Source organism: Mytilus galloprovincialis, chromosome 7, assembly GCF_965363235.1.
Source record: "Mytilus galloprovincialis chromosome 7, xbMytGall1.hap1.1, whole genome shotgun sequence".
Taxonomy (NCBI): Eukaryota; Metazoa; Mollusca; class Bivalvia; order Mytilida; family Mytilidae; genus Mytilus; species Mytilus galloprovincialis.
Window position 1 is genome coordinate 70,029,697 of NC_134844.1, and position 12,424 is coordinate 70,042,120.

A 12,424-nucleotide genomic window follows, 5' to 3' on the forward strand; every position below is an offset into this window, starting at 1 on the left:
TTCTACATTATTTCAATGATAAAGCAGTACTAGAATGAGACAGATGAGACGATTTATTGTTAAAAATGCATCAAGAGATTATAATATTTAGTATAGTTACCAAATTATTATTGAACACTTTTAGTTGAAGATTGTAAGTTGACCTTGATGTCTCTTTATCATGTTTACTATTTGTCTCGTTTAATTGCTATCTCATTGGAAATTATTCAACATTATTCCTCATAAATTTTTAAATTTGAATTGGTGCAGGGATTTTTTTACGCGGATGAATAAAACATAGTGTCGTGAAATTCATCATATTAAATTCAAGTATAAAATACAATTTTATGTAATCATAGAGTTCATGATTTCGTTGTTGCAATACAGCATACTTTATCACGGGTGTCTGTGATATAGATACAATGGATAAGCGTTGATTCTTGAAAAAGAAACCATGAGCCCGCAGGGCGAATGGTTTGTTTTTCATGAATCAACGCTTATCCATTGTATCTATAACTTAAACTATTGTGATAATATCTATTCAAAATTAAAGCCTATTCTTAATTAGAAGGTATTGTAAGTGAGTTTAAATAACCTGGTTATCGTGACAAACGATTCATTACAATAAATTATATATATTACAATTAAATGGTTAAAACAATACAAATACATGCTGAACACACCACGTCTGCCGTTAAAGATTTTCATTTGTCAGGCATCTGAACATTTTTGACAAAATGAGACATATTGTATCTTATTTCTCATAAGATTGAGAATGAAAATGGGGAATATGTCAAAGCCGGGGACAACAACTTGACAAAAAACATATATATAGCATATATTTAAAGCATGTGTCCGAAATTTCTAACAAGAAGTCTTCTTCTAGGCATAGCCCGATTTTCTTGCATAGGAATTTGCGAATAAACAGATGAAATCATACTATATTGATTTATAAAACAAAAATGAACACCTAGAATGTAAACATTTTTTTTCAAACATGTGGAATAGCTAACAATGATCCGATTATAAACGGAGAAACTCACTTTTATTAAACAAAATATCCACAATAACTTAAAAAACAAGAAACAAAACCGGAAAACTAAAGAAAATAGTCAACAAAATAAAAAATACAAGGATTCGAACCTAAACCGCCAAGTCTTAACTCATTAAGCATAACCATGAAACCTCGCGGCTACCAACTGATACACTACGAATGCCTATTATTGTATATATAAATGTACAATCCATGTGTGTCCGTTGTACCGATGTATATCAAATATTCATTTATATATATACGTTAGACAATTAAATCGTAACCAATTGGTAGTCGAGAGGTTTCGTCGATATGATGATGTTAGTGACACTTATGAGAATTCATGGACGGGTTCGATTCCCAGTGCAGGCATACAGAAATTACAAAGATTAAAGGTAGGTTTTTAAAATAATTCCATTAGTGAACAGAATTCAGTAAATTGGCCAATTCAAACTTAATGAAATTAGACACACAAAGAATACAATTGAATATAATTTGGTGAGTCCATTTCAGCGACGGATTTAGGAAGCGTTGATTCTAGAAAAAGAATCCACGGTAAATGAATAGGTTGACGTCACCACAATGGTTTAATTCGGTTTAACGAGAGAAATGATCGTGAAAGAATATCTAACGGGGGTCAAGTATTGCGAGACGATCGTGAAAGCTCTGGTACCGGATCGTGAAAGACATTTATTGAAAATTCTTGTTCAGAATCTGTGAAAAAATCGCTTAATTTTTAAAACGCGGAACAAATCCGAACAAAAAAATACGTCTGTCAAAATGGTTCAATTTCCTGAACATTACTGTGCAATAAGATAAAGAAAATATGCAGTACTTTATGAAAAAACACAATAGGCACAATGCATGTCTGTGGAATTAATCTACAAAATCACGCTATTTGTACCTATAATGGTCAATTTCAATATATCATGATATATTTTAAATGTAATCTTTGGTGTATCTGATAGTACAGTAAAATAAAAGTATGCTCTTCCCTTATATTAAAAGCGTTAATTTGTTTATGAAAACCTTGAATTTTGTTGATTTTCATCAAATTTGATCGTGAAAGATCAGGCAACGCATTATTTTGATCGTGAAAGATAATGCGTGACCAGACTAAATACTAGTAATCAGAAGTCAATATTTCTTCCACCATTTGATATACCTGCAACTGATTGAATCCTGTAACTATTTTGATAAGAATGAATATTAAACCTATTATTTTTTTTTAATTCAACACTTTATCTCGAAAGTTAAAAAAACAACTAAACACGTGTCTAAATCAGTGTGAAAAAGTAAGCTCTGAGAATCGGTCTAGTACAATTCAGGCAGACCGCCACTATTTAGCCAATAATATGGGTATGCAACGTTTGAACCAAAAATGTAAAGCATCAACCAAACACTTATAACAAAAACAGTATCTTTTATGAACAATTTGAGATTGAACGATAACCAACATTTTGTACAGCAGTACTGTCGTCTTAAGTTGTATGTATCTTTATATACAACGTAGCTGATATGGATTGATTTCTAATGAGATAACTATATACTACAGACTAAAGAATACCAGAGCGAAAATGCTAAAATGTCTCGTCTGCTTTACTTATGATTGTATATTTGTTAAACGTCTGTGATATTAAAGGTTTTAATAGAAGTGTTAAATACGCTTAAGATTGTCAATGGTTCACGAAAAGAGGTCAAGGTCAGATGAGCCATACAGATCTCTACAAACATCCCGTACACCAAATATAGGTGTTCCGATTTTTACAGTGCCTTAGAAACTGACAAACGTAATAGTTATGTTTGGCCAATTAATTCGGAACATAAGGTCGAAAGTATATGAAACCTGGCCGACAGCCAGACATAGACATCATACTATCATTCAAAATATCAAATACAACTGACGTCATATATGAAACATGCAAACAGAAATGTACACCATGCACCAAATACCGTGGCGCTATAGCATACAGATATATAAACAAAAGGCCAAACAACATTAATCGAACATTGCTAAATGATGCATGATAATGAGGTCAATGTTATTTGAAACCTTGCAGAAGTAAAAAAAGGTACACCTTACAATCATAACAACAGACAGTTATCCTAAACATTAATGAATCCTTGATACGGAGTTGACCACAAAACTAAATCTTCATCCATGAAATGAGGCAAAGTCGAGGTCAGATGAATCCTGTCTTTTGGACATGTGATTATAGGACCCAATATACAAAATGCAGTTATCCTATAACTCGTGCTTAGTGAGTACTTCCCATGACATTACAAACCTTTATCCTACAATCAGCCAACTATTATACAAATATCATGTTCAAATGCACAAATAATTATTTGTTTGTATTATTTGTACTTGTACAAATAACACCTCCTGTTACCCCGCTTATATCTTGAGCAAGCGATAAATTAATATGGGTTGTCTTTATGCGTACCAGTTTATTTTTGGCTCCTCTTCGATGTCCATGTTTAAACAAACGTTTCAAGTGCCAGGTGTAACTTGCAGAATAATAACAATATACTTACATTGGTTGATAATATCAGGAACATATATATTTAGATATACTGTTCCCAGCTAATATAAAATTTGCTTTTTTGGCGACTGCACTAAGTCCTAGAGTCATATCGGAAGTTGCGTGGCACCAAATCATCATTACAGGTAAGATTTTCTGAAAATATTGATACTTTCAAATGCCTAAATTTATTGAGGATCTTGGCCGATCTAGTTTTTCTCATACAATTGAAGAATAATTTGAACTTCTTCGTAGCATCAGATCTTTCACGATCCTTTTCACGATCTTCAAAAAGCGGTACGTGATCTTTCACGATCCGACAAATCAATTTTATGTAAATATTTCTTTTTTTTTACCAAGTTTCAGATTATGTTTATACAAAATAACTATGAGAACCATTTGATTCATTCAAATTGAATGCCCTCATTCGGATAAAAGTAGTTTATTTAATTCGAATTTGTGAAAAAATCATGTTTGTTTACATTGTTTATGTCATTGAAATGTCGAGAAGAAAATCTGCCTTTTGTTGTTTTGTAAAAACTATGTACTTTTAAAACTGGATTTTTTTTTAACGTGAATAATATATTTTATTGCACTCTATTGCTGTTACACAAAAATGTAACAATTTACTTGGTGTACAGCATTGCACTAAGTATCCCTGATATATTAGGTATTAGGTATCCAGGGAGAATATCTAATAAAAGTAAATTGATGTTACTGTAACATTACAATATTACAATATTTTAAATGATTTCATATTTACCGAAGAATTTCAATTTCTGCCGATAATGGTTTTTAATATTAGAAAAATGTACATCGTACTTGCCATCATCAACTTTGTGATTTAGATTTTCTCACATACTGATCATAATGTTGAACCATTTTGACAGACAGTTTTATTTTGTTGTAAATTTGTCTATGTAATTAATTATACTAGATTATTTACTGATCTTTCATATGTCTTCTCGATTAAATGTCTTTCACGATCCGGTACCAGAGCTTTCACGATCGTCTCGCAATACTTGACTCCCGTTAGATATTCTTTCACGATCATTTCTCTCATTAAACCGAATGACACCCGTGTATATGTAAACCCAATTATGTAGAACTAATTAGTATTTAATGATTTTTTTTTCGAATTAAGATCAGTTGTCAAATAGATGTTAGCATGTTTCATTTATAAATTAAAATATATAAATAATTATTCGAACACGAGTCCATAGAACGGATTTTCACACAATATGGACAGTTTGGTCACACAAAATGATAGAAAGCTGACCTATTAAAAGCTACGAAATAACCAATGTTGGCTTTTAATTGTTTGGCTTTATAGTGTCATTGAGTTGCTTACAAATTGACGTGTTATAAACACCTCCTTTCGGAACGTTAAAGTTTTCTGCTTTTCTACCTGTTCATCGAATAAAGCCTTTAAGTTAACAAATCGTAGTGTCTTTATTAAAAATCGAAGTAGAAATGGAATGTTTTTTTATAACTTTACCATGTTGGTATTTAAAATTTAAGTTTTTAGAATATAGTTTTAGCTATCAACATGCGTTGGAATAGCTAAATTGAAAGACTGACTCACAATACAAAAACACATATATATATATATATATAAGTGCCTTATCTGGTTTCGTTGTAACATTGCCATTTACTTTATGTATTTCAAACTTTCCCTTTCATGCATTTGAAAAATACTGTACTGATGTACTTCCGAGAACATAGTTATAAGTGCAAACATAGTTTAAAAAAACGTTTCCCTCAGTTTTAGTTTGTTACCCCGATTTTGTTTTTTGTCCATGGATTTATGAGTTTGAACAGCGGTATACTACTGTTGCCTTTATTTAGAATACTATTAATGAAGTTTCATAACATACAACAATGAAGACAATCGAACCTTATGTTTTCCAGTTAATTTTTGAATATCAGCAGTAAAAAAATCAAACTGTTGAAGTTTTCTCCTTGAATTATTAAATATTTTGTTATGTTGAGGCCTTTTGGATCTTACTTTACGTTTTTCTTTGCTCATTGTTGAAGGTCATACGTCCAGTTTGAAAAGAACAGTCAAGACTGGTAAAATTTAACTGCGAAAAGGCTTTTTAAAGCCGACTTTGCGGTATGGGCTTTGCTCATTGTCGAAGGCCGTACGGTGAGCTTTTGATGTTAATTTTTGTGTCATTTTTCTCCTGTAGAGAGTAGTCTCATTGGCAATCATACCACATCTTCTTTTTTTATAAGCAAGTTAAATTGTTAATTTTATGACAAATACATGTACTGCTCTTCAGTCGGGTTTTTGTCTCCTTAATACTTTCCCCGTTCCTTTCTCACTTTTATGTTTAAACCAGGCAATATCGAACCTATGGCTACTGAACAAATTGAACTCACATACACTCATTGTTTATTAATGGCTGTTATTACAATTCAAATTAAAATACATACTTTTAATAGCGGTTAAAATCAAATCGGACCAGAAGTAAAGCCAAACACAGACAAAGATTAAGACCTGGACAAGAAAAAGAAAAAAAACATTCCTTAATTCAAAATGATTGCCAAAAACCTTCCATTAGTAAACTTTAAAAAAACAATATCTATTTGCTTATGCTAGTACTAATGTACTGTCTATTGTAATACACATGTACTGTTATCGCTGCATATATATACAAAAGCACATATTATAATTTAACAGCAAAGAATCTTCACATATAAATGTTTCATAACGTTCATGTTTCAAGCAACATTTTAATACTCTATTATATATCGTGAAACTTTCCTTGCGTGATGCACTAGCAACATCTTATAAACATCGATTTCAGTATTGGAATTGTAAATGTTCACTTTTTATCATATACAAGCATTCCAAGAAATGACGTTTGGGGATAGGCCGGTTTGCTGTAAAAATCATTTGCACTGGCATGATTTGCAGTTCTGATAAACGCATGCTCATTTTTATCCATGTTACATAATGCCGTCATCGATGCAGAATGAATCCCTCCAGCATTATCCGTATTTCCGGTGGTTGATATGATTTTGTCTTCAACTACAAGTTCTGTAACAGCATGTTTCGAACTTTGAGTAGACACGGTCCAGGAAAACATGTAGACGCCTTTCCTTGGAGCAACAAAAATTCCATCATACTTATCATAACATCCCCCAATGTTGAGAATGACGGTTTCAAACACAACTGTCGATAATATATGTAATGTAAAGTCTCTGTTAGCTATCTTCGCGTAAAACATCACTGGTTGCTCAGATTTATCTACATAAAATAAACATAAATATCTAAGTTACACCGTTTAACTAACCACATTACTTCAAATATCTATCTGATTATAATTAAGATGTGTGATATAAAGAATTGGAATTAAATTTGAAGCTGTGTCATTTAAGGCTAACTGTTAATAGATATCTCTATGTTAACTGATCATTTAAATATTTTGAAATTTGACTATCAGGAATCGACAAATATGGCATTTTTAGTGCTAGCATCTTTTATTACATATATATCCAGTCAAGTCGAGTGTCTGTAAACTTTATGTTTACAAGCGATTTTACCTATCTGAGCAAATAGAATTAAAAATGGGTCCCAAAGACGACAATATAAAGTCTTTATAGTTATGAAGTTACGTTGTAGTCCTCTGTGTTTGGTAATCACATTATTATCATTTATTTGTTCAAGGCATATTGATGTCATTCTTATCAAATCTAAACAAAACCTCAGGCTATGAATATTACCTTTTGATTTAGTCACATTTTGAACTATAGTTTCCAATTTCTTAATGGTACTCTCGAGTGCAAAAATCCGTTCATCCTGGGTTTCATCAACCGAAACATTTTGTTGCTGAATAGATTTAGAATGACAGTCACTCACTAAAAATAAAAACACAATTACTGCGAGCGCTCCATACATCATATTGTATACACAAGACTAAAACGTAAAATACAGAATCGTCAATAAGAATCTACGCAGTAACAAAACAACAACAACAGCAACAAAAAAGTGTTCTGTAATAGAATTCTGTCAAGTAATAATTGAATGACGCATTTGTACTTTTCTTTAGTATCAATTCTTTGATAATAAAGCAAAAACAGGTATTCGTATTAAAGTGCCCTTAGTCTAGTTTTTTCTCTGTAGTGGGTTCTTATGGTTTTGATGTTATGGAGAAAAGTAATAGAGTGAAGAAGAAGATAACACATGTTCTTTACTTTAATTTGTATTCTGAAAAAAACACTGTTTTTGTGTGCTTGCTAATATAAAAAAGAAGATGTGGTATGATTGCCAATGAGACAACTATCCACAAAAGACCAAAATGACACAGACATTAACAACTATAGGTCACCGTACGGCCTTCAACAATGAGCAAAGACCATACCGCATAGTCAGCTATAATAGGCCCCGATAAGACAACGTAAAACAATTCAAACGAGAAAACTAACGGCCTCATTTATGTAAACAAATGAACGAAAAATAAATATGTAACACATAAACAAACGACAACCACTGAATTACAGGCTCCTAAGTTTTGCATACAAAATTAAAAACACAGTTTTGATATTGACCGTTATTATCCAGATGTATACAGATACATACTATTCCAATGTAGGAAACTAGATAGACTATCAACAAGGACGTAATCTACTAAATTCATGACTGACATATAGATATTACATTATACACTATCAAATTCACCTTGTAAAATGCAGCATACTAGAAATAATGATATTTGTATACATGTGTTAATTGCAATACTGGCTACCATCCCATTCGTATATTGAATATAATATTTTTCACAACACTTCATCCCACTTCAATAATATCATAGACAGTTTAGGGTCAACAAATAGACGCAACGACTACCACAAAATGTGCACATCTATGTCACGTTTCACTTACATCTATGAAGTTATATGTAAGTGCCTTAATTATTGTTCGCTTAAGTGGATGATTAACTAGCTGTGGTTGTTATCGTGAGTAATTATGAAAACAAATATTGCAATTTGCATACCAAACCATATATTGAGATATATCTTCAATAGAGCCTTTGAAATATAAATGAACATTAAAGTTTAGGTTTTAACATTTAATATTACAACTAACACATGACTAACATTGGTACTAGGTGACTGTGAATAACTGATCTGTTTTGTTTGAAATATTTCCGTCTGTGTAATGACAGCCCTTTCCTAGTCTTAAATTTCAGCTGTTTCCGTTCAATTAATTTAGATTTACTGACCATGTTTCAAAAGTTTTGATTTGTCTTGCATTACAAATTAAGAGATAAGTCTCCACAAAAGACCAGAAAAAATAGGTTGTAAGCAACTATTGGTACAAATTTGCACTCAACAATGAGGGAAACACCTGTTAAAGTTGTAAAACAATACAAACACTTTTTTCTAAAACATCAATCATTCCAACCACTAAATTACCCGAACTCGACTCACGACAGAGACATTCATTACGTTAATGGATATGTAAGCGTTTTGGAAAATTTTGGGTTCTGATTGTATACCCTTCTAGCCTACTTGTTTATGTACTCGTAATGAAGAAGCCGAATTTTTGTAGAACCTTCTAAAAGGCAAAAAGAAAAAGCTTCTAGCAAAATTTTCACTTTCAGATATATTGATGATGTCCTATTATTGAATTACCTATATTTCAGCCAATAATTATATTTTAACTTAAAACTATGGAAACTTCTTATACTATAAGGAATGCTTCATACCTAGATATTTTCCTCAATATTAACAGAGATGGACGATATCACCCGAGATCTATGATAAACGGGACGATTTCAACTTTCCAATTATCAATTTCCCATTTTTTGGCAGTAACATACCCTTTGCCCATTAGTATGGTGTTTACATATATCAGTTTATACGTTATGCTCGTGTATGTTCACATTACACGGACTATATAAACAGAAGTGTGTTCCTTATCCAAAAATCGCTCCATCAAAGTTATGAGGAGAACATATTAAAAATGACACTCCGTAATTTTTTTTGATTCATACGAAGTGTCTGTGTCCAAATTAACTGAAGACATTTTTACCATATCTTAGATTATGGTTTGCCATTACGTCGTCTGATTTCTTTGGTACTGACCGTGACTTATTAATGGTTGTGACTGTTTTGCTGAGTGTGAACTCGCATTGCAATAAGACATGTCAGGTATTTTGCTATCCAAAATTCATGTATTAAAGATGTTTCTTGTCATGTTTTGGAATTTTTGTCAGATTTTCGGAATCCTCTTGTTTTATCCTTTTGAATGCCTTTAAAAAAAAATTCCCATGGACTCCCATTTTTCTTTTTATAAATCTTTTACAGGTAAAATTATAAGCCAATTGTCTTATAAAATTTTATTTATTTTTAGTAGTACTTGAGAACTTTAACTCGTCAATGATAAAGCTATGAAAAATCAAGAGAGAACATTTTACCGCAAAAATTCCATTGGCTTATATCTCGAAAACAAGCTCAGTGACCCCTATATTTTTTTTGCTTTTTTGATTCCTCAATAAATCCCCCATTGTCCCCTATCAATATATACTAGTTTTTTGAAAAGTTATATATTTTGAAACTGAGAAGCGAACATCCTTAAGAACTGATGTTATTTTTGTTGTTCTAATCGGATATTGTCAAATGTCTTATAGTTTGCAGTTGTAAATCTTATTGTATTCTGCTCTATCCTTGTGATAGGGTAAATATAATTAATCAACCAGTTCATTAATAAGATTATAGTTTGGGTCAATTAAATTCAGACGATGTGTTTTGTTTACAGTTTGATTTAGAAGAAATACCGACATACCTAGATAACACAATTAATTGTATAATAACTACCACGATCATATATCAATAAGTATTGTTATCTTCGTTGTTATTAATACATGTAACAACATTATAACAAACCTAATCTTGAACTCTCTCTCTTATATTTATGAAAATTTAAGAAATTTAAATGTGTCGTCACGTTTGTGCGACAATCTCTTCGGCTAACATATGTGCTGATTTAGATTGTTTTACGTGTTCGTTTTTATTCTGTAGTTAGTACATGTAATCACTTCGGTGTTAACATGTATATTTATTAGATAGTATTTTCATAAATTTTCTGTTTGCAAAAGTAGGATTATTCTAATACTAAGGATTTTCTTATCCTCGGTAGATAACTTTAGCTTGTTAAGCACTACTTTCTGGATTTGTTTTTTTGTAATCAATGCTTTCATCTTTGATTTGCTTTCTTTAGTAGTTTGAACTGAGCATCATTGACGAGTCTTATGTAGACGAAACATATTAGCGAAGTAAATTTTAAGCCTGATAACTATGATAATGATTACCCTGTCGTAATGTTTTATTGCTTCGTTGATTTGTGTGCGTCTCTGTCCTGTATGTTCTCCCGTTTATTTATATTTTCGTCTTGTCATATAATGTTGTCATTTTAATGATATATTTAACATTGCCATAAAAGTGGAAGGTTTCGTTAGCCACACAACCAGGTTAAACCCATCATTTAAGCTTAATATATCCTGTACCCAGTCAGGAAAATGGCCATTGCTATATTATAGTGCGTTTCTGAGTGTGTTGTTTTTAGTGTTTCTGTTGTGTCGTTGATTCAGTTTTAGTTTGTAACACGGATTTGTTTTTTCTTAATCGATTTATGAGGTTAGAACAGCGATATACTACTGTTTCCTACGTTTGTACGGTTATAAACAGTAGAACTAACTATAAACATAAGGTAAAAAGATAAAGTTAGATCGGACTAATTAGACAGGCACTCAGCACAAAACAAGTAACGATATAGCAATAGAATACAGATATTCATAATCCTGAAATCATGATTATATTATTTATGCGTCCCTCTTTGATGAGTGCTTTTTGCGTTTGTTTGTGCAGTATTTCTGGCATATGTGTTGTTATTTTAGCTGTATTTTGTATCAGCGGGAATTGTTTTGCCATTCCACCAGCATCAACATGTTAAACCCAGGATTTTTCCTAGAATGTACCAAAACAAGCTAGTATATTTGATAGTTTTTAAAGAATATTTTGTTTCTATGTTAGTTGTATGCGGTTTTGTTTTTTGTTGCACTTCAGTATTTCTGTTGTTCCGTTTTTTTCCTCTTATAGTTTGTGTGTTTTTTGTTTTGGTTGAAAATTGTACCCCAGATTTGTTTTCTCTCAATTCATTTATTACGGTAAATTAATGTGTCCTATATACCTGATATATATATACAGACTAATTTAAGTGCAAGCGATCTTATATTACCTGTTTAATTATTTAGTAAATCCAAATTAAGATCATTTTCACCTGGACTGAATATCAGTTAAAACGACGAAAGTTTAACTTTCAATCACAAACTCCGAAACAGTGGTGACGTCATTCACAGCTTTAACAAAAATCACAACTCCTTCCTTCTGTCATACAAACGACTTTTCTAAGAATTGTATTGTAAGAAGAAAGGGGTAATTTAGGTGTCGAGAATGCTACTAGTAGTTCTTTTATTTGATCTACAAAAATAAATGAATAAATAATTGTGATAATGAATATACAAAAAAAAAGTCATAAAGACAAGGTTTAACATATCGAGAGTATTGAGGGTATTGACAGCACTTATATGTGTTTTAAATCCATTGTTGTGTTTTAGTCAGTTAACCTTCAAAACCATCCTGTATTATTTGTGAATATTGTTTGAGTTCTAACTACTCTCAAAATATAAAAGTACAAATGTAAGTTAAATATAGATTCGACCACTGTATCGAGTGTGATACGATATTTATCCACTCGAGACTTAAAAAATTTAAAATTTAAAACGCGAGGCTCGCCGAGCGTTTTGAATATTTAAAATTTAACTGTCGGGAGTGTATAAATATCGTATTACACGAGATGCAGTGGTTGAATCGGTTT

The 12,424-nt window shown here is 31.5% G+C and overlaps 1 long non-coding RNA gene across 2 annotated transcripts; it reads right to left on the reverse strand.

Moving 5' to 3' along the window:
• Positions 1-5,918: 5,918 nt before the first annotated feature.
• Positions 5,919-8,353, reverse strand: LOC143083570 (uncharacterized). Of its 2 annotated transcripts, XR_012980788.1 has the most exons (3): positions 8,225-8,353; positions 7,270-7,404; positions 5,919-6,793 (listed from the first exon to the last, which is right to left on the reverse strand). It is a non-coding gene; the product is annotated as an uncharacterized LOC143083570 (long non-coding RNA). The 2 variants fall into 2 exon arrangements; XR_012980787.1 differs by lacking the exon at positions 8,225-8,353 and having other exon boundaries at positions 7,270-7,517.
• Between the last annotated feature and the right edge of the window lie 4,071 nt (positions 8,354-12,424).